The sequence below is a fragment of the Phocoena sinus genome, chromosome 7 (assembly GCF_008692025.1).
Source record: "Phocoena sinus isolate mPhoSin1 chromosome 7, mPhoSin1.pri, whole genome shotgun sequence".
In the NCBI taxonomy this organism is placed as follows: Eukaryota; Metazoa; Chordata; class Mammalia; order Artiodactyla; family Phocoenidae; genus Phocoena; species Phocoena sinus.
In genome coordinates, this window is record NC_045769.1 from 78,806,556 (window position 1) to 78,830,673 (window position 24,118).

Here is a 24,118-nt window from a genome sequence, read left to right on the forward strand (position 1 = left end):
GCTTGGCGCCCTGCAAATAAACTTACTTTGCTGCAGATACCCGCTATCAGAGTTTGGCTTTCTGCACTGTGGGCACAGAAGCCCTTGCTTGGTAACACCTTTGTGTTCAATGGAGGGGGAGTGGGGATTGCACAGGAGTAAAGTATAAGCATTCTCAAGTTTGAGGAAAGAAAAATCTAACATGTTTTAATTTATCAGACTTATTTATTTTCTAGAAACTTAACACTTTTCCAATGTAAGAGCAGAAACTACATATATATGTAGTTTTTATATATATATATATATATATATATATACATACACACATATATATCTAATATGTATGTATATACTGTATTCAGTTTAAGTTAGAAAATCCAAAGGAAAGACTTACACATGTCTAGAAAACTGATTATAGTAGAGAAAGTTGGAGACAGTGGCTTTTCTCCTGCTGCTGCTGCTGTCAGGAATGTGTTTAGCCCCTTTATTCCCCCTCTCAAAGCTTAATCACATTGCATGTTAGAGACTGCCCTCTGGTATTTCATTACTATAAGTGTTGAGATGACATTAACTGTACTATTTTGCCACTTCCTGGGACAAGATCAAGATTGAAGGTCTCCTGTTCCTGAATATGCAATTTTAAGTGCTGGTTCTTCACTTTTGAGTGATCCCAGACCCCTTTGAGAAGCTGATAAACATTATGGACCCACTCATGAGAAAAATGCACAAGCACAAATATGCCCAAAATTTGGGAAGCAATTTCAGGGGTTTTCTGAAGCTCAAGCATGGATCCCAGGCTAAAAACCCTTATGTAAAATGTTAAACCCCCACCACGACACAGATTTCTAATTTCAGTTCATCTTTCAATACCAGCTTAAGTATCACTCCTACAGGAAGTCATCCCTTAATACTGCAGCCCATGCTGATTACTCCTTTCTCCAAACTTCTACTGCATTCTTAGTATCCACCAACTTAGTCTTTTATTGATTTCTCTTTTCTTCCTCCTTAATTTTGTTGCCAAAATCTTGGCTCCCTGTACACCGAGGCCAAAATGAGGTATGGAAAGAGTTTTGGAGGAGAAAGGGTGGCTTTATTCTTTGCCAGGCAAAGAGGGGAACACAGCAGGCTAGCACCTCAAGAACTGTGCCCCGCTCCCTGGGGAATAGGGAGAGGTCTTATAGTCAGGGCTCCTGGTCAGGGGTGTTCAATAAGGATCAAGGCAGTAACAGTCCTGCACTCTTCTTTCTTCTGCAGAGTTTCAAAAGGGTGGGGCTGCTGACAATATTAGGGTGTGTGCAGGGTCTCAGGTGGTCAGTCTCCTAACCTTGATGGTCCCTTTAATCTTGCCTCAGGTGGTTTCCTGGCTGCTCCTCCCTTGATTTGCAGCTATTCAAATCTTCCCTTTGGAACTCAGGGAAGGTCATGGAGGCTGGAGTCTTGCCTACAAGAAATGGGGGACAAAAAGGCCTCTGTGCCTGGGAGCCCTATAGAGCCCCAATAATTTTCAATTTCTTCTTGCCAATTGGACCATAAAGTCATTGAAGAAAAGCATCTTGTCTTATATATTACAGCAACTTGCCAAGACCTCAGCATACACTAGGTGCTTAACAAATGTTTATTGCATTATGACTCACTTCCTTGACTAAGACGCACCATAATTCTTCTATCATTTAGGAAATAAAGGGCCTGTAATATTGTGATATAATAAGAAATGTATATTTGGTTATCCAGGCTCCTGGCCAGAGCTCCTACAACACATGTAATTTCCTAAGTGATAAGAGTTAAAGGAGCACCTTTTGTTATAATACCTGGATTTTGTCCCCAGTTCCTGAAATAGCCCCAGAGTGTTAAAGGTGAAAGGAGGGTCTTTTATTATTTATAACAAGCCCCCTTTCAACCACACCAGAGTTTATATTAACAAATTGATTAAAAAAGCCCCTAAGAATGGGGGGTGCTGGGGCTTCCCTGGTGGCACAGTGGTTAAGAATCTGCCTGCCAATGCAGGGGACAAGGGTTCAAGCCTTGGTCCAGGAAGATCCCACATGCTGCAGAGAAACTAAGCCCATGCACCACAACTATCGAGCTTCGAGCCACAACTACTGAAGCCTGCATGCCTAGAGCCTGTGCTCTGCAACAAGAGAAGCCACCACAATGAGAAGCCCGTGCACTGCAATGAAGAGTAGCCCCCACTCACCACAACTAGAGAAAGCCCATGCACAGCAACAAAGACCCAACACAGCCAAATAATTAATTAATTAATTTAAAAGGTGATCATTAAAATTTTTTTTAATAAAAAATAAAAGAGACAGCACGCCCAAAGTGGAGTCACTTGTGCTAAGCCCATGTCACTAAACCAAGACGTAATACCTAACCTAACTGCAGATTCAACCTCCCTCAGGAATGTAATCTTAACCAGCCTGGTCAGCACTTATGAGGCAATCCACCTCATAGACTTCTTTCATCCCCTAAAGGAAGATGACCTTGTCTGAAACAGTCCACTCTTTCTTCTTCCTCTTCTGCTTATAAAAGCCTTCCATTTGGTGTGGGTCCTCAGAACTTCTTTCTTTTTGCTACATAGGATGCTGCCTGATTCTTGAGTCATTGAATAAAGCCCATTAGATCTTCAGATTTACTCAGTTGAATTTTTTAACAGATTCAGTGGCAGTGGTGGGATCAAAGGAGACTTATGCCAGCTTTGGGAAAATGCAAAACACAGTCATGGTAGCCATGAACCATTTTGAGTTCTCTGTTTTTCTTGCTGTTTCTGAGGTCTGGGTGTTAAGTTCCTCTCAGTTCTGAGCTTAGCTCTCTGTGTATATCTCCCAATCTAATTGGCTTTTCACAGCTCCCCATTTCTTGGAAACCCAAGTCCTTGGTTCTGTCCCAGATTCCAAAGTGGGAACTACTGGTGGAAGCTGTAGTTCCCTATTTGTTTGGAATCAGACCACAGTCACCATTCTTTGGGATGTGCTGGTTCAGTTCTTTTCTCAATCCCCAGATTCCACTTTGGAAACTATTGGTGATAACTGGCCAGAGTCAGACTGGGTCTGATTTAAAAACTGGACTGGGTCCAACTTAAAACCTGGACTGGGACCAGAACTAAACTGGGGTCAGACTAGGTTTGACTTGAGCTCAAGTGGGTCCAGTAAAGGCTATTGCTAATGGGAACATCAGAAGCCAAATAAAAAGGGGCAAAATTGGTGGGCATGGGTTGAGCATTTAAAAGCTGTTAGAGTGCTTGCCACCTAACTCTAAGACACCCCTATGTTAGGGAAAGTTGATTACAGAATGGGTTAAATTGACACTGGGTCACCTGCCAACCTCAAGAAAATTTCTGTGCAACAAGATACACTGTGAAACCATGCACAATTCCCAAACAATTGGCACATCCCTTTTAGTTATTAGTTTGGCTCCAGGTGGCCCAAAGGCTTAACTAAAAGGTATAGAATCCTCATATAGGATAGGATAGAATCCTTCCAACATACTTGCTTATTTTATGTCTAAGAACTAGAGTCTTAGAAGCCATAAATATTTATAAAACAGTACAATCTTACAGCCTAGAATTAAAAGAGCCTAGAATTAGGCAAGATCATTAATTTGTGTGCTGAGAACATAGCTTGGTAACTGTTAGTTTGGGGGCCTCCAAAACTAGTGAGGCAGAAATGGGGGTTGCATCCCATTTGTGGGTGGAATAACTGGTTAAGCTCCATTTGCACTTGAGGGCCCTATCAAACTGTTGCCAATCCCTCAAGGAAATAACCATGGCTATTCTGAGGAATGATTCAATTAGATAAGATTATTTAAGAAATGGACTTGAAAGTAAAGTTTCTCAAATTCAGCAAGCAGAATGGGATACCTATTTTAATTGGTATGTAGAAAACTCCAAAAGTCTTCAGAATTCCAAAATAGCTTCATTAAAAGATTCAGTGCAGGAGGAACTTCAAGATGGCATAGGAGTAAGATGCAGAATACACCTTTTTCCCCACAAATAGATCAAAAATAGATCTACATGTGGAACTACTCCTATAGAACACCTACCGAACGCTGGTAGAAGACCTCAGACTTCACAAAAGGCAAGAAAATCCCCAAGTACCTGGCCATGTGGCTGACAGAGTCTTGGTGCTCTGGCTACTGTCAGGCCTGGCCTCCGAGGTGGGAGAGCCAGGCTCAGAACACTGGGCCACCAGAGACCTCCCGACCCCACATTATATCAATCGGCGAGAGCTCTCCCAGAAATCTCCGTCTCAATGCTAAGACCCAGCTCCACTCAATGACCAGCAAGCTCCAGTGCTGGACATCCCATGCCAAACAACTAGCAAGACAGGAACACAACCCCACCCATTAGCAGAGAGGCTGCCTAAAATCATAATAAGTTCATAGACACCCCAAAACACACTACCAGATGTGGTCCTGCCCACCAGAAAGACAAGATTCAGACTCATCCACCAGAACACAGGCACCAGGCCCCTCGACCAGGAAGCCTACACAACCCACTGAACCAACCCTAGCCACAGGGGGCAGACACCAAAAACAACGGGAACTACAAACCTGCAGCCTGTGGAAAGGAGACCCCAAACAAAGTAAGTCAAGCAAAATGAGAAGACGGAGAAATATGCAGCAGATGAAGGTAAAAATCCACCAGACCAAACAAATGAAGAGGAAATAGGCAGTCTACCTGAAAAAGAATTCAGAATAGTGATGGTAAAGATGATCCAAAATCTTGGAAATAGAATGGAGAAAATACAAGAAACGTTTAACAAGGACCTAGAAAAACGAAAGAGCAAACAAACAGTGATGAACAACACAAAAAAAGAAATTGAAAATTCTCTAGAAGTAATCAGTAGCAGAACAATGGAGGCAGAAGAACGGATAAGTGACCTGGAAGATAAAACAGGGGAAATAACTATCGCAGAGCAGAATAAAGAAAAAAGAATGAAAAGAATTGAGGGCAGTCTCAGAGACCTTTGGAACAATATTAAACGCACCAACAATCAAATTATAGGGGTCCCAGAAGAAGAGAAAAAGAAACAAACGAGAAAATATTTGAAGAGATAATACTTCAAAACTTCCCTAACATGGGAAAGGAAATAGTCAAGTCCAGGAAGCGCAGAGAGTCCCATACAGAATAAATCCAAGGAGAAACATGCCAAGACACATATTAATCAACTTACCAAAAACTAAATACAAAGAAAAAAATATTAAAAGCAGCAAGGGAAAAGCAACAAATAACATACAAGGGAATCGTCATAAGGTTAACAGCTGATGTTTCAGCAGAAACTCTGCAAGCCAGAAGGGAGTGGCAGGACATATTTAAAGCGATGAAAGGAAAAAACCTACACCAAGATTACTCTACCCAACAAGGATCTCATTCAGATTCGATGGAGAAATTTAAAACCTTACAGACAAGCAAAAGGTAACAGAATTGAGCACCAGCAAACCAGCTTTACAACAAATGCTAAAGGAACTTCTCTAGGCAGGAAACACAAGAGAAAGAAAAGACCTACAATAACAAACCCAAAACAATTAAGAAAATGGTAATAGGAACATACATATTGATAATTACCTTAAATGGAAATGGATTAAATGCTCCAACCAAAAGACATAGACTGGCTGAATGGATACAAAAACAAGACCCATATATATGCTCTCTACAAGAGGCCCACCTCAGACCTAGGGACACATACACACTGAAAGTGAGGGGATAGAAAAAGATATTCCATGGAAACGGGAATCAAAAGAAAACTGGAGTAGCAATTATCATATCAGACAAAATAGTCTTTAAAATAAAGACTATTACAAGAGACAGAGAAGGACACGACATAATGATCAACGGATCAATCAAAGAGAAGATAACAATTGTAAATATTTCTGCATCCAACATAGGAGTGCCCCAATACATAAGGCAAATGCTAACAGCCATGAAGGGGAAATCAACAATAACAAAATCATAGTAGGGGACTTTAACACCCCATTTTCACCAATGGACAGATCATCCACAATGAAAATAAATAAGGAAACACAAGCTTTACAGGACACATTAAGCAAGATGGACTTAATTGATATTTTTAGGACATTCTATCCAAAAAGGACCGACTACACTTTCTTCTCAAGTCCTCATGGAACATTCTCCAGGATAGATCGTATCTGGGGTCACAAATCAAGCCTTGGTAAATTTAAGAAAATTGAAATTGTGTCAAGTATCTTTTCTGATCACAATGCTATGAGACTAGATATCAATTACAGGAAAAAAACAGTAAAACAACACAAACACATGGAAACTAAACAATATGCTACTAAATAACCAAGAGATCACTGAAGACATCAAAGAGGAAATCAAAAAATACCTAGAAACAAATGACAATAAAAACAAGATGATCCAAAACCTATGGGATGCAGCAAAAGCTGTTCTAAGAGGGAAGTTTATAGCAATATAATCCTACCTCAAGAAACAAGAAACATCTCAAGTAAACAAGCTAACCTTAAACCTAAAGCAATTAGAGAAGAACAAAAATAACCCAAAGTTAGCAGAAGGAAAGAAGTCATAAAATCAGATCAGAAATAAATGGAAAAGCAATGAAGAAAACGATAGCAAAGACGAGTAAAACTAAAAGCTGGTTCTTTGAGAAGATAAACAAAATGGTTAAACCATTAGCCAGACTCATCAAGAAAAAAAGGGAGGAGATTCAAATCAACAGAATTAGAAATGAAAAAGGAGAAGTAACAACTTACACCACAGAAATACAAAGGATCATGAGAGATTACTACAAGCAACTCTATGCCAATAAAATGGACAACCTTTTAAGAAGAAATGGACAAATTCTTAGAAAAGCAAAACCTTCCAAGACTGAACCAGGAAGAAATAGAAACTATGAACAGACCAATCACAAGCACTGAAATTGAGACTGGGATTAAAAATCTTCCAACAAACAGAAGCCCAGGACCAGACGGCTTCACAGGCGAATTCTATCAAACATTTAGAGAAGAGCTAACACCTATCCTTCTCAAACACTTCCAAAATATAGCAGAGGGAGGAACACTCCCAAACTCATTCTACGAGGCCACCATCACCCTGATACTGAAAACAGACAAAGATGTCACAAAAAAAAACTACAGGCCAGTATCTCTGATGAACATACATGCAAAAATTCTCAACAAAATACTAGCAAACAGAATCCAACAACATATTAAAAGGATCATACACCATGATCAAGTGGGGTTTATCCCAGGAATGCAAGGACTCTTCAATATACGCAAATCAATCAGTGTGATACACCATATTAACAAACTGAAGGATAAAAACCATATGATCATCTCAATAGATGCAGAAAAAAATTTGACAAAATTCACTACACATTTATGATAAAAACCCTCCAGAAAGTAGGCATAGAGGGAACTTACCCCAACATAATAATGGCCATATATGACAAATCCATAGCCAATGTCGTTCTCAATGGTGAAAAGCTATTTCCACTAAGGTCAGGAACAAAACAAGGTTGCCCACTCTTATCACTATTATTCAATATAGTTTTGGAAGTTCTAGCCAGAGCAATCAGAGATGAAAAAGAAGTAAAAGGAATCCAAATCAGAACAGAAGAAGTAAAACTGTCACTGTTTGAAGATGACATGATACTATACACAGAGAATCCTAAAGATGCTACCAGAAAACTACTGGAGCTAATCAATGAACTTGGTAAAGTAGCAGGATACAAAATTAATGCACAGAAATCTCTTGCATTCCTATACACCAGTGATGAAAAATCTGAACGGGAAATTAAGGAAACACTCCTATTTACCACTGCAACAAAAAGAATAAAATACCTAGGAATAAACCTACCTAAGGAGACCAAAGACCTGTATGAAGAAAACTATAAGACTCTGAGAAAGAAATTGAAGATGAAAGAAACAAATGGAGAGATATACCATGTTCTTGGATTGGAAGAATCAACATTGTGAAAATGACTGTACTACCCAAAGCAATCTACAGATTCAATGCAATCCCTGTCAGACTACCAATGGCATTTTTCACAGAACTAGAAGAAAAAATTTCACAATTTGTATACAAACACAAAAGATCCCGAGTAGCCAAAGCAATCTAGAGAAAGAAAAACGGAGATGGAGGAATTAGGCTCCCTGACTTTAGACTATATTACAAAGCTACAGTAATCAAGACAGTATGGTATTGGCGCAAAAACAAATATAGATCGATGGAACAGGATAGAAAGACCAGAGAAATACCCATGCACATATCCTCACATTATCTTTGATAAAGGAGGCAAGAATATACAATGGAGAAAAGACAGCCTCTTCAATAACTGATGCTGGAAAAACTGGACAGCTACATGTAAAAGAATAAAATTAGAACACTCCCTAACACCATACACAATAATAAACTCAAAATGGATTAAAGACATAAATGTAAGGCCAGACACTATAAAACTCTTAGAGGCAAACATAGGCAGAACACTCTATGACATAAATCACAGCAAGATCCTTTTTGACCCACCTCCTAGGGAAATGGAAATAAAAACCAAAATAAACGAATGGGACCTAATGAAACTTCAAAGCTTTTGCACAGCAAAGGAAACCATAAACAAGATGAAAAGACAACCCTCAGAATGGGAGAAAATATTTGCAAACAAAGCAACTGACAAAGGATTAATCTCCAAAATTTATAAGTAGCTCATGTAGCTCAATATCAAAAAAACAAACAACCCAATCCAAAAACGCGTAGACCTAAATAGACATTTCTCCACAGAAGATATACAGATTGCCAACAAACACATGAAAGGATGCTCAACATCACTAATAATTAGAGAAATGCAAATCAAAACTACCTTGAGGTATCACCTCACACCGGTCAGAATGGCCATCATCAAGAAATCTACAAATAGGGCTTCCCTGGTGGCACAGTGGTTGAGGGTCCGCCTGCCGACGCAGGAGACGTGGGTTCATGCCCCAATCCGGGAGGATCCTGCATGCCGCGGAACGCCTGGGCCCATGAGCCATGGCCGCGGAGCCTGCGCATGCGGAGCCTGTGCTCCGCAACGGGGAGAGGCCGCAGCAGTGAGAGGCCCGCGTACCGAAAAAAAAAAAAAAAAATTCTACAAACAATAAATGCTGGGGCTTCCCTGGTGGTGCAGTGGTTGAGAGTACGCCTGCCGATGCAGGGGACACGGGTTTGTGCCCTGGTCCGGGAAGATCCCACATGCCGCGGAGCAGCTAGGCCCGTGAGCCATGGCCACTGAGCCTGTGCATCCGGAGCCTGTGCTCTGCAACGGGAGAGGCCACAACAGTGAGAGGCCCGCGTACTGCAAAAAAATAAATAAATAAAAGTAAATGCTGGAGAGGGTGTGGAGAAGAGGGAATCCTCTTGCGCTGTTGGTGGGAATGTAAATTGATACAGCCACTATGGAAAACAGTATGGAGGCTCCTTAAAAAACTAATAATAGTACTGTGATATGACCCAGCAATCCCACTACTGGGTATATACCCTGAGAAAACCATAATTCAAAAAGAGTCATGTACCACAATGTTCATTGCAGCACTATTTACAGTAGCCAGGACATGGAAGCCACCTAAGTTTCCATTGACATATAATGGATAAAGAATATGTGGCACATATATATGATGAAATATTACTCAGCCATAAAAAGAAACGAAATTGAGTTATTTATAGTGAGGTGGATGGACCTAGATACTGTCATACAGAGTGAAGTAAGTCAGAAAGAGAAAAACAAATACCATATGCTAACACATGTATATGGAATCTAAAAAAAAAAATGGTTCTGAAGAACATAGGGGCAGGACAGGAATAAAAACACAGATATAGAGAATGAAATTGAGGACACGGGGAGGGGGAAGGGTAAGCTGGGATGAAGTGACAGAGTGGCAGTGCCATATATACAGTACCAAATGTAAAATAGATAGCTAGTGGGAAGCAGCTGCATAGCACAGGGAGATCAGCTTGGTGCTTTGTGACCACCTAGAGGGGTAGGATAGGGAGGGTGGGAGGGAGACACAAGAGGGCGGGGATATGGGGATTTATGTGTAGTATGGCTGATTCACTTTGTTATACAGCAGAAACTAACACAACATTTTAAAGAAATTATACTCCGATAAGGTTGTTAAAAAAAAAAAGATTCATTGCAAAAGCTAATGAAAAATTAGACACAAGAGGTACCTAAAAAAGTGAGACTGACATAACTCCTACTGCTTCCCTATGTCCTCCTTTGAGTATTCATTCTAGTTACCTCCTGTCTGAATTGCCTTTGCACGAGCATAAACAAAGTCCACCAAGTTAATGACCTTACAGACATCTCTATATCTACGCTCAAAGGAGGGCCCCCATATGAGTTCCTCCCAAATTTGATGGGACCCTGTGGGATTTTATGGTAAACTGCAATGCTATTCTCCTAAACAGGCAAGGGAAAACTAAAAATTAAAGGAAAACCTTGACAATTTCTGGTAGATACCAGAGCTGCAGATGTGAACCCAGGAAAACTGGCAGAAGCTGACTAAGGGTGAGAATTCTTACCATAGTCAGCTCTCTTAAATGTGTAGTACCACTACCGAAAGAGGAAAATGAAATATTTTCTGCATCCATCCTCTTTGGGGATGTCTCTTGAGTCCAAGGAGTTGTTCGGAATAACTGCTAGGAATACTTACTGTCTGCCCCAGCTGAAACCTGACAAGATATTTTAAAGGGATTTTTTTGGTTTGTTTTTTTTTAAGTAGCTCAGTGGTCAGAAGTTGGTCAGAAATTGGAAACTGATATTCACAGCCTGATAGGAATTTCGTTCTGTCCTCCTCCCTTTAGCTGAAATGAAACTACATACCCAGAGAAAAAGAAAAACCTTCTAAAGCCTTTATGAACGGGTTTACTAAAACATTCCAAAGGCAAACAGTTTCTAAATCCAGAATATAGAAATCTTTTGATTTCTATCTTAGTTAGAACTCCTTTCCCTAATATAAAAAAGCAAATTAAGGATAGTGTTGTTGGATGGGTGGATCAACCTACAATGTCATTTAGACCTCAATCCAATTTTTTGAGGAATTGAGAGCAACTGTCTTATCTTACAAATCTTTGCAAAACTAGAAATGCAACTCTAGAGGTAGTTCAAAGTTCACTGATTCCTTTTTACCAACTCGAAAACCTTCCCTAGTTATCTCAAAAGGCTTGTGAGTATTGTAAAAATTCTGGCCTTAGGAAACCAAAGTCTTTCTAGCAGAAACTTGCATTCTTTTTTTTTTTTTTTTTTTTTTTTTTTTTTTATGCGTTACGCGGGCCTCTCACTGTTGTGGCCTCTCCCGTTGCGGAGGACAGGCTCCGGACGCGCAGGCTCAGCGGCCATGGCTCATGGGCCCAGCCGCTCCGCGGCATGTGGGATCTTCCCAGACCGGGGCACGAACCCGTGTCCCCTGCATCGGCAGGCGGACTCTCAACCACTGCGCCACCAGGGAAGCCCCGAAACTTGCATTCTTAGCTTGTGTCTGAGACGTAAATGTTCTACAAACTTCAAGGGGTAACTCTTACCAGAAGAAAACTGAAAGTGGGAAAGGTCATTTGAAACCTAGGGTACTGAAGAATCTTTTAAAGGTTCTCTCTGAGCAGGTAAACTTAATTTATTCGTTCTACCAGAAAGACAATTTAGATCAAACTTCTCTTAAAGCTAATGAATTTTATGCCTGATTCATGGCAGTAATTTAAAAATAGAACCCATAACGTCTCTATTTACATCTGTATGTTTATTTGTATATATATTATATATGTGTGTGTATGTGTGTGTGTGTGTGGTGTGTAGATATGTGGTATTTAACTCCACGTTATTGCCAAAATTAACTTGTAAAAGAGCTATTTGTCTTTTAAAAAACTAAGCACTTGTACAAATTAACTATTCCAAAAACTCTCAGAAATACAGAAACAACCCAAATGTTTTTTCCAGTTCACGTGATTTAAAATAATCTTTAGTAAATAGAAGCTAGTTTAAGTTTGTTGGTTTAATTAAAACAGGTTGTCTGCATTCTACCTAGGTTTACTAAAAGCCCAGTAAGTTCAAATTGCCTCTATTACAAAATTTGTCAGTAAGAAAAATAGCTTGAAATGATGGCTGACTTTGTCTAATGTCACATGAAGTTTTGGTGGGTAGTTTAACATAATTGTTAAGAATAAGTCAGATATATGTAAGTAGAATAAGAGGTTTTTAGGTGAACTTTTCAAATAGTTTCCCCAAATCTTTTTGGTAACCTGAAACCTTAAAATTTTTCCTTAAATTAAATGATAGATAGTAATTAAATATCTAGATGATTTAGAAATAAGATAATACTGAAACATTAATTACTGAACATAGGTTTATCCATTTGGGGGTTAATTTTACAGGGAAACTAAATATATTTGGGTCTAGTAGTAAACATATTTTGTGCCACACTGAGAAATTTACTGTGAGCTGATGTAGAGAACAGACCTGTGGACACAGTGGGGAAGGGGAGGGTGGGATGAACTGGGAGATTAGGTTTGACATAAATACACTACCATGCGTAAAATAGATAGCTAATGGGAACCTGCTGTATAGCACAGGGAGATCAGCTCTGTGCTCTGTGATGGCCTAGTTGGGTGGGATGGGGGTGTGGGGAGGGAGGGGATGTGTGTATGCATATGGCTGATTCGCTTCACTATGTGGCAGAAACTAACACAACATTGTAAAGTAATTATACTCCAATGAAAAAAAAATTACTATGAGAACACATATGTTCCTAAAAAATATATTTTCTGCTCTTTATAAGAGATTGTGAAAGATTCCTTACTTTTTAAAATAATCTGCCTAGGGACTTCCCTTGCAGTCCAGTGGTTAAGACTCCACACTTCCAATGCAGGGGGTGTGGGTTTGATCCCTGGTCAGGGAACTAAGATCCCACATGCCACATGGCACAGCCAATAAATAAATAAATAAATAAATAAATAAATAAAATAATCTGCCTAGAAAACAAAGATTTTGTGTTTTGTCAAAAATAATTTTCTGTGTTGTCTTAAATTTGTTTATTTATTTATTTTTGGCTGCATTGGGTCTTCATTGCTGTGCGCGGGCTTTCTCTAGTTGCAGTGAGCAGGGCTACTCTTCGTTGCAGTGCGTGGGCTTCTCATTACAGTGGCTTCTCTTGTTGTGAAGCACGGGCTCTAGGTGCACAGTCTTCAGTAGTTGTGGCATGCAGGCTCATTAGTTGTGTCTCGCGGGCTCTAGAGCTCAGGCTCAGTAGTTGTGGCACATGGGCTTAGTTGTTCTGCGGCATGTGGGATCTTCCCATACCAGGGCTAAAACCTGTGTCCCCCTGCATTGGCAGGCGGATTCTTAACCACTGTGCCACCAGGGAAGACCTCCGTGTTGTCTTTACCAGGTGTTTGATTACTTAAGGAAGCTGAATCTTCTCTATTAAAAAAGCTGTTCTTTTTTTAACAATTATTTAACTTTCTGCATTTACCTGCAAAGTTTTGTCACTATGGTTAAATGGATAATTAAGTATTATTTCACAATGATCTATGATCCTGTTTGACCAAGGGCTTTAAAACCATTTTGATATTTTTGACACATTTCCCAAAAATCAAACTCTAAATGAATTTGGCCTTGAACTAACTTTGGGATTTTCCAGAGGGCCCTTGGAATATCTCAAAAGATTTGTTATCTCTTCTTATAAAAAGGGAGTTGTTAAACTCATTAGGCTTACTTGACTGTTAAATTACATGGAAAGCATTGTCAAATAAGGAGTAATGCTAAGCCTTCTTTATGTTGTATTTATATTGGTATATGTTGTATGTGTTCCAGAAATTATATGAAATTCTTGGAAATCTGATATGTCCTGGTATATTGTTATCAGTCATAATTCCAGTTATTAGCTTAAAATGTTACAGAAATAACCAGATTTCCTTGTCCATTCCATTATAATGAACTCGCATCAGGTCTTTAACAATGGGCATCTTTAAGTCTTATGTTATTAACAGAGAGTTACTGTTTTACTCTGATGCTTTGCAAAAGTGTTTCTGCAAAATTATGTCATCTTCAAGGAGATTCATGGAAAGTCTTTACAGATACAGGTTTCTGATAACTTTAAGACCACAAAACTGAACAGGGTAAGAATTTCAACTACAAAGCTACATTAATCAAAACAGTGTGATACTGGCACAAAACAGAAATAGATCAGTGGAACAGTATAGAAAGCCCAGAGATAAACCCATGCATCTATGGTCAATTAATCTATGACAGAGGAGGCAAGAATATACAATGGAGAAAAGACAGTCTCTTCAATAAGTGGTACTAGAAAAATGGACAGCTACATGTAAAAGAATGAAATTAGAACATTCTCTAACACCATACACAAAAATAAACTCAAAATCGATCAAAGACCTAAATGTAAGGCTGGACTCTATAAAATTCTTAGAGGAAAACATAGGCAGAACACTCTTTGACATAAATCGCAGCAGTATCTTTTTGGATCCACCTCCTAGAGTAATGAAAATAAAACAAAAAATAAACAAATGGGACCTAATTAAACTTAAAAGCTTCTGCACAGCAAAGAAAACCATAAAACAAAAAGACAGTCTACAGAATGGAAGAAAATATTTGCAAAATGAAGGGGCTGACAGGGATTAATCTCCAAAATATATGAACAGCTCATGCAGCTCTATGTCAAAAAAAACAAGCAACCCAATCAAAAATGGGCAGAAGATCTAGACATTTCTCCAGAGAAGACATACAGATGGCCAAAAAGCACATGAAAAGATGCTCAACATGACTAATTATCACAAAAATGCAAATCAAAACTACAATGAGGTATCATCTCACCCAGGTCAGAATGGCCATCATCAAAAAGTCCACAAACAATAAATGCTGGAGAGGGTGTAAAGAAAAGGGAACCCTCCTACACTGTTGGTGGGAATGTAAATTGGTGCAACCACTATGGAGAACAGTATGGAGGTTCCTTAAAAAACTAAAATTAGAGCTACCATATGATCTAGCAGTCCCACTCCTGGCGTGATATGAGGTGCATAATCTAAAAAGATACATGCACCTCAATGTTCACTGCAGTACTATTTACAGTAGCCAAGACATGGGAGCAACCCAATGTCCTTCGACAGAGGAATGGATAAAGAAGATGTGGTACATATATACAATGGAACATTACTCAGTCATAAAAAAGAATGAAATAATGCCAATTGCAGCAACATGGATGGACCTATAGATTATCATACTAAGTGAAATAATTCGGACAGAGAAAGACAAATATCATATGATATCTCTCATATGTGGAATCTAATTTTTAAAAATGCTACAAATGGGGCTTCCCTGGTGGTGCAGTGGTTGGGAGTTCGCCTGCCGATGCAGGGGACACGGGTTCGTGCCCCGGTCCGGGAAGATCCCACATGCTGCGGAGCGGCTGGGCCCGTGAGCCATGGACGCTGAGCCTGCGCGTCTGAAGCCTGTGCTCCACAACGGGAGAGGCCACAGCAGTGAGAGGCCCGCGTACCGCAAAAAAAAAAAAAAATGCTACAAATGAACTCATTTACAAACAGAAAACAGGCTTGCAGATACCAAAAACAAACCTATGGTTACCAAAGGGGAAATATGGAAGGGAGGGATAAATCAGGAGATTGGGATGAACATACACACACTATTATATATAGGATAGGTAACCAATAAGGACCTACTGTATAGCACAGGGAACTCTACTCAGTATTCTGTGATAACCTATATGAGGAAAGAATCTAAAAAAGAATGAATATATATGTATGTGTGTGTGTGTGTGTGTGTGTGTGTGTGTGTATAACTGAATTACTTTGCTGTACACCTGAAACTAATGCAAGATTTTAAATCAACTATACTCCAATAAAATTTTTAAAAAATCCAACTAATGGAAAAACTGGATTCAAGCAAAACAAGTATTAATTATATGGGACTAAATGAACTGAAGAGGATGACTATATTTTTTATGACTTTTTGTTTGAAAAATTGCTAGTTTCTTAATGTTTTGTTTTTCCAGATTTAAGGAAATCTTTTATCTTAAGCTATCTATGACATGCAGCAATTTGGTAAAGTATACATTTGTAAACAAAGATGAAAGATTTACTTTTTCTCCCTACCTGATCCCTCCAGAATTTGGAAACTCTTAAATATTCTTTTCATGACAATACATGAAAAGTTATTTGCATAAGTTATTAGTTTTGAATAATTTAGTAAGAATCTGTTCTCCTTAGGACACAATTAAAAACTAGCCATATTCCCAAGACTTTGACTGGAATGTCATATTTGAAAGAGATGTGCATAGACTCAGGTATGACAGTTTTAAGAACTAAGGTTGATTTTACAGAGCTAATAAAACCCCTTGGAAAACTGACCTGGTACCTTGCTTACAAGGTTGCAGGGAAGCAGTCTTAAAGTTTATATGGTTAATCACTGTTTTTGCTGCACTTTCATAAATAATCAGGCCAAGTATAATACAAATAAATTAGTTTTACTGTGATTGTCCTTGGAAAAAAGAAATGGGGATAATTGTAGAAGAAAAATTATGTTTGCACCTTTGTAGATATTAAATTTTAATTCTATTTTGAAGTTTTGTTATATACCTGTAGATTGGACTGGATCCCTAATTCTTTCAGTTTCCTCAAATATCTGGCTATGACTCTCCAAACTAACATTTCCAATTTTCTCCCACCTTTTCTCTTGGGATCACTAAGAACAGAGTCTGCCCTTGCAAGGGACTATACCAAGTCCTCCTTACTACCCAGATGGCAGCTAAACTTCAGCGACTTGAACCTTGGAAAAAGGCTCCACCTGACATCTGGCCCTAAGCAAATGTTGGAGCCCTCTAAATCAAATTGACTAGGAAGAGAAGTAGTCAACATCGAGGTAGACTGCTTCCTCCCAAGACACTGAATCAAGACTTCATACTGGGACATCCCTAGTGGTGCAGTGGTTAAGAATCCACCTGCCGGGCTTCCCTGGTGGCGCAGTGGTTAAGGATCTGCCTGCCAATGCAGGGGACACAGGTTCGAGCCCTGATCCAGGAAGATCCCACATGCCGCGGAGCAACTAAGCCCGTGCACCATAACTACTGAACCTGTGCTCTAGAGCCCGCGAGCCACAACTACTAAGCCCGCGTGCCACAACTACTGAAGCCCACATGCCTGGAGCCCATGCTCCACAACAAGAGAAGCCACCATAATGAGAAGCCCGTGAACCGCAACGAAGAGTAGCCCCCGCTCGCCAAAACTGGAGAAAGCCCGCGTGCAGCAACGAAGACCCAACAGAGCCATAAATAAATAAATAAATAAATACATAAAAAGAATCCGCCTGCTAATGCAAGGAACGTGGGTTTGAGCCCTGGTCTGGGAAGATCCCATGTGCCATGGAGCAACTAAGCCTGTTGCCACAACTACTGAGCCTGCACTCTAGAGCCCACGAGCCACAATTACTGAAGCCCACGTGATAGAGCCCGTGCTCCACAACAAGAGAAGCCACTGCAGTGAGAAGCCCTCGCACCACAATGAAGAGTAGCCCTGCTCGCCTCAACTAGAGAAAGCCCACGCACAGCAACAAAGACCCAACACAGCCAAAAATAAAAAAATAATAATAAAAATTAATTATGAAAAAAAAATTTTTAAGTTAGTTACAATATAGCTTTGTTAAAGGGGCTTTTTGCTTAGGGCAGTTTCCTGTAAAGAGCTGCTTACAGGTAGTGGAAAAGAATTCACTGCAAACAGGTAAAACCTGTGTTTGAACCCTGACTCGACTACTTACTAGCTTTGTGAACGGGCAATTGAATAACCACCCTGCCCCCCTAGGTTTTTAATGCATCAAATGGAGAAGGTATAGCAGTCACTTTATAGGGACTGAATGAGACAATAAATGTAGTGCTTAGTACAGTGCAAGGTACACATGTTCAAAAAATGTTAGTTGCTATCGATCGCACTCCAACTATGACATATCCTTGTCCATAATAAAATTATTTGTATCATGGCCTTTATTGTATCATTTACACTGTACTCTCCATGGTAGAATTTTGAAGACTCCTTAGTTCCTTAATAAGCATTCGACAACATAAGTGGTATTTTTTCAGTTCATCTTAGCCAGGTAACTTCAAAGAGATGAACAATCTCATCCATTTTCCTTTCTCTTTCTTATGAGCTTTATACTATTTTAAATTTTAATCACACTCATTATCAAGTCACCTTTTCAGAATGGCCTTCCCTTTTATCACTCTTAAGTCTTTTGGCTCCAGGAAGGCAAAGTCATGATTTTCTTATTGCCACTTATCTCCAGCACTTAGTATTGTGCCAGGCACATAGTATATATATTTTTCAAATGAAAAATATAGATGTATCATTCTTTCCAGATTACATAAATAGCCATCTTCTCGTACAAGTCCCATATTGAATTTTTTATTTGGAAGTTATGTTTTTTTGGGTTTTGATTTTGGGTTTCTAGGAAGTCTAGTTTGTGCTTTACTTGAAAACGTAAGAGTTCTAATCATTGCTTTGTTCAAGTTGTTCTCTATCTCATCTATCTATTTCTTTAGAGCCCTATTCAGATTGTTCCCTTTGTTTATCTCTTTTTACTATTAAGCCTGCTTAGATGTGCTGCAATTTTTCTTCATCTGCCCATTGGGACTTTGGGAACTTTGGTGTGGCTGACACCTTAAGTGAGGATGGTCGCAAGAGGTGGAAGGTCCTGTGGCCTGGCACTGTATTCACAAGAAGGTTGTCAGTCCTCTTTCAAGGCATCAGAATGAAACTACTCTGCCGTTCTCTCTCCCACCCCAAGGTAGAGAGGATGATCCCACCCACCGTTCAGTTCCTCTTCCATTTCCTGGACCATGACCAGTTGACCCTCCCCTGGAAAGTCAAAGATCCTTAAGGCCAGCTCTCTCCAGGATACCAACAGGGAGCATGCTGTGCTGATCTCAAGGCTCTCATTGGACCCAGAGGGAAGAAAGCCCTGTAACAATCTCTAGTGGGCACCTTCTGGACCCTGATAGCTGCTAGGCTCAGGGTAATTGGAGAAGACAGAGTTAGAGGTCAACTCCAATTCCACAGAGTGACATTTTTTTATCTCTTAACCAAATTCTGAATATTAACCATATTTTACAGCTTATTATGACTGCAAACCTCTCCAAAATTAATTATTCTCACTTATTTGGTTATCTTGAGAACAAGGGAAAAGAAAACTGTATAAGCTGGAAAAAGAGCATAAGAGAGAAACCTTGCAAATTGCCTTTTTATTTTCTCTCACTAGACACAAATTACTGCATCCTGGCCAGCTGGCTGTCGATGCTCTTGAGGACAGGAGCTTCTCTTCAGAGTCTAAGTATTTAGCACGTGTATGATGCAATTGGTCATATTTACGCAGTTGACCAGTAGTTTTCAAAATTTGTTTTTAGCCTACAAGGCTTTTGTTCAAACAAAACTTAGTGGGAAATCTCAGTTAGTAAAAGAGAAGAACTACTCTGGCTGAAATGAGCATAAAGTACCCAGACCACCCCTGTTTGGGTGTCTCTGGGCACTGAGAGGGCTTCCCAGAAACCCTTTTATTCTGGGGGTCACAACACTGCAGTAGACAAATAAGGCTCTTAAATGATTGTCATACTTATTTCAGCTACAATTACCTTCAATATCAAACCCATCAGCTGAACCACTGGATTCAATGAACTCATCAATATTTAGATGGATAAGTAAATGAATGGGTCATTACTTTTATGAGCAGTTTAATCTAGTCATTAAATCAAAATGATAAAAAGTCAGAATATTGAATGTACAGCTGGGCAACAATTTCAAAAGAAATTTAATCAATTATTATATATTTAATGTATAATTTTTAAAGAAATTTAATCAATTATTAGAACTTAACTAACCAGAATCCTTAACAAACTGAATTTTTCCCACATTTATTCATTAGTAAAGATGTAGATGGTAAGGAGATGCTAAAATCAGTATTTATGTGTTATGCTGTCTATCCAACACAGCTCTTAGCACTATGAAGGATACAAAGATGTATAAAACATGGCTCTTAGAGTTAAGCTTTAAACATATATAAGCTTTTACAATTTATGTGGGAATACAAAACCCACATATATGGAATTATCTGGAAAGAACTGTGTTAAATTCTATGTAATTAACTTTTTCAAGTAGGTAAGTTAATTATTTTAGGGCTATTCTTTGTAATCCAAGCACCATTAAGTAAATAGATTTTCAATGTAAGTTCTTAGAATATTGTCCAGAGTCAGTTAAGATTGAGTTCAATATATTATGGTTTTTTAGTAATATAACTGTACCACAAAGCATAAGATTTAGAGTAATAGACTTGGGTCATTATTTAATCCACAAACATCAAAGTTCACATCAGTTAAGAATTTTAGGCAAAAGTGATAGAGCAAAGCCAAATCATAGGCACCACACCTAGAAGGTTTTACAACCAACTCTTATCAAACCTTCAAAGAAAGAATAATTCCTACTGTAAACAAATTCATGGCATTGAAAAAAGGAGGTGTTCCTGAACTAATTTTATGAGACTAAAATGATACTGATACCAAAACGACTCCTGGACAAAATAATTTTAGGCAAACCTCACTTAACGAAATGAGGTGTTAATATACCAAGTTAAATATTGTAGTATTTAACTAATCTTGCAATATCATGATCAAGTAGAGATTACCCCCAGGAATATAAGATAGCTCATCCTTAGAAATTCTATCAATGGGTTCTAGGTAAAGATGATGGATTAAACAAATGCATTTACTTTTATTATCTCTCAAGATCCCAGTAAAATGGGAGTAAAGAGGTTTTTTGATTTGTTTGCTTACTTATTGGGTTTTTTCTTTCTTTTTTTAAAAATGTAATTACTCAGATAAGAACTGAAGGGGAGATACAACAATAAAATTATGGAAATTGGGAAGCAGATAGACAAGCAGTAACTAACTTAGCATACTGGAGAAAGGTGAGCTTTAAGCAAACAGGAGAAAGCTGTGAGGCAACTAGATGTAATAGAACTGCCAAAAGCCTTCAAGTCTGGGGCATCAGCAACCTCTGAAGATAGGCTGAAAGTGAAACTGAGAACCAAAAGATTATTTACAAATCCATTTAAGAAGAACCCTCCTCATATGGCACATATATACAATGGAATATTACTCAGCCAGGAAAAGGAACAATATTGAGTTATTTGTAGTGAGGTGGATGGACCTACAGTCTGTCATACAGAGTGAAGTAAGTCAGAAAGAGAAATACAAAGTGCTAATGCATATATATGGAATCTTAAAAAATGGTACTGATAAACCTAGTGGCAGGGCAAGAATATAGATGCAGACATAGAGAACAGACTTGAGGACACAGTGGTGGAAGGGGAAGCTGGGACAAAGTGAGAGACTAGCATTGACATATATACACTACCAAATGTAAAATAGATAGCTAGTGGGAAGCTGCTGCATAGCACAGGGAGATCAGCTCAGTGCTTTTTGATGACCTGGAGGGGTGGGATAGGGAGGCTCGGGGGAAAGCTCAAGAGGGAGGGGATATTGGGATATATGTATACATATAACTAATTCACTTTGTTGTACAGCAGAAACTAACACAACATTGTAAAGCAATTATACTCCAATAAAGACGTAAAAAAAATAAAAAGAAGAACCCTCTTCAATCACACAACAAGATTACTTCCCAACTTCCCACCAAACTGGGCAGGAGACTTAAAGCTTACTCTCTCTAGAGAGAAAAGATGGTTTCTGGGCTGAGGAACACTGGACAGAGTGAGGGCGGGGTTATAGTAAGGGGGAAAAGATGATTAACTAAAGGTTTATATACTCAATGTTGAGATTTCTAGCCCTTTTTTTTCTCATTTGGGCCTAGAATGTTAGTGGACAAGCCTTTATTCTTCAGGTAGGAGATAGAAGCATCCTTTTCTGCAGAATTTGACTAGCCCCAAGAGGAAAGACCTGAAAATATTGATTTTGGCATTCCTTAATGAAATCTGATGACTGTAGAGTGAACCAACATTTGACAAGACACACACACACTCTCAGAGCTTCTAGGCAGCCATTTTTAAATATACAATTCCATGGTTTTTAGTATATTCACAGCTTTATGCCACCACAACCACTGTTTGCAGAACATTTTCTTCACCCCAGAAGGAAGCCCTGTACTCATTAGCAGTCACTCCCCCATTGGCCCTCCCCCAAACCGGCAACCACTAATTTACTCTTTGTCTTTATGAATTTGCCTGTTCTAGGCATTTCAAATGAATGGAATGATACAATTTTTAAAAATTATTTCACTTAGCATACTGTTTTCAAAGTTCATCCAGTATTTCTTTCATTTTTATGGCTGAATAATATTCCATTGTATGGGTATACCATATTTACTTACCCATTCATCAGTTGATGAAGATTTGGGTTGTTTGGCTATTATGAATAATACATTATTATGAATAATGGTATGAACATTTGTGTACAAGTTTTTTTGTGGGCATATGTTTTCAATTATCTTGAGTATATATTCAAGAGAGTGGGACCCAGGTAAAATACAAAGTCTCAGGATTCAGAGGGGCTTTGGAGTTTTCCATGTCCACACTAGAATCCAGAAAATACTGGAACAAAATCTTCAAAGTTCTGAGAAAAAAAGTTTTTCAGTCTTCAGTCAGGTTATTGGTTGGTGTGAGAGTAGCATGTAGACATTTTTAGACAAGCATGTTTTAAAATATAAATTACCTCCCAAGCACCCTTTCTCAAGAAGTTACTGGAAAACGTGCTCTACCAAAGTGAGGGGATAAAACAAGAAAAGTGAAGATGGGAAAAGGAAATAGGATATCCAAACAAAAGGACAAGCCAGGGGAATCCCCATACTGAGGATGAAGAGAGATTCCAAGATGACACCTGTGTCCCAGGCAAAAAGAACACCCAGCAGAGACTGGGGCAAGTCCAAAGGCTCCAGGAGACATCTCTTCACGAAAACAGAATATCTGCCATATCAGAATATATTGAGAAGAGACTGAAGTTAAATTAGGGACAAATACATAGAAACTAAGCAAATAAAATAAGGTAATTACAAGCTCTGGGGAATAAATACCAGTTTCTCTGGTGGAACTCTAACTGATACAGATTTTGGTAACTATAATCCTTGTAGAGGAACAGAATCATGAGAATGAATTGCCTAAATTGGTTCAGAGTTTTCTTGAATTGGGTCTCTAATTTGATTCGATTTAAAATATTAAATGGTATCCAGTAGTAAAGAGGGCATTCGTAGTCCACAGGGTGAAATGGCAATAAAGATATGCAAAATATCACCATTGACTACTCCTAAGCAAATACCTATAAAAGTTGAGGTTCTAGGTGACTATGTACTTGATAACTTCGAACATTTTAGTCAAACTAAGGAGTGTAATGAGATTCACTGGTTGCTCCTAACTGCACTAGAGAAAATGGGCAAAGAAAAGTGTGAGCTCAGGGCTTCAAAATCCCAGCTCAAGCTCTGCTTCAATGACCTGGAAATCTCTATATCTGATCTGCAAACAAAACAAAACAAAACACCTTATTTCTTTTGCTGCAAGACTTAGATTTCTGAAAACTAAACCCAGAGTTTCATCCTGAAAATGGCAGAATTACAGTGCAAATTGAATTCTCAGTCTCACCACGTATCTTCTGTTAAAGTGAAGGCATTGATTGCTAAGGAATGGGGATCCTGACAATTACAATAAGGACGTTTGGAAACATCCCAATGAAGCTGAGGACACAGAACTTTTTTTTTGAAATTTAATTTTATTGTTTTATACAACAGGTCCTTATTAGTCATCAATTTTATGCACATCAGTTTATACATGTCAATCCCAATCGCCCAGTTCATCAAACCACCACCCCCAAACCCTCACCGCTTTCCCCCCTTGGTGTCCATACATTTGTTCTCTACATCTGTGTCTCAATTTTTGCTCTGCAAACGGGTTCATCTGTACCATTTTTCTAGGTTCCACATATATGAGCTAACATACAATATTTGTTTTTCTCTTTCTAACTTACTTCACTCTTCATGACAGTCTCTAGGTGCATCCACGTCTCTACAGATGACCCAATTTTATTCTTTTTATGGCTGAGTAATATTCAATTCACCCCCTCCAGC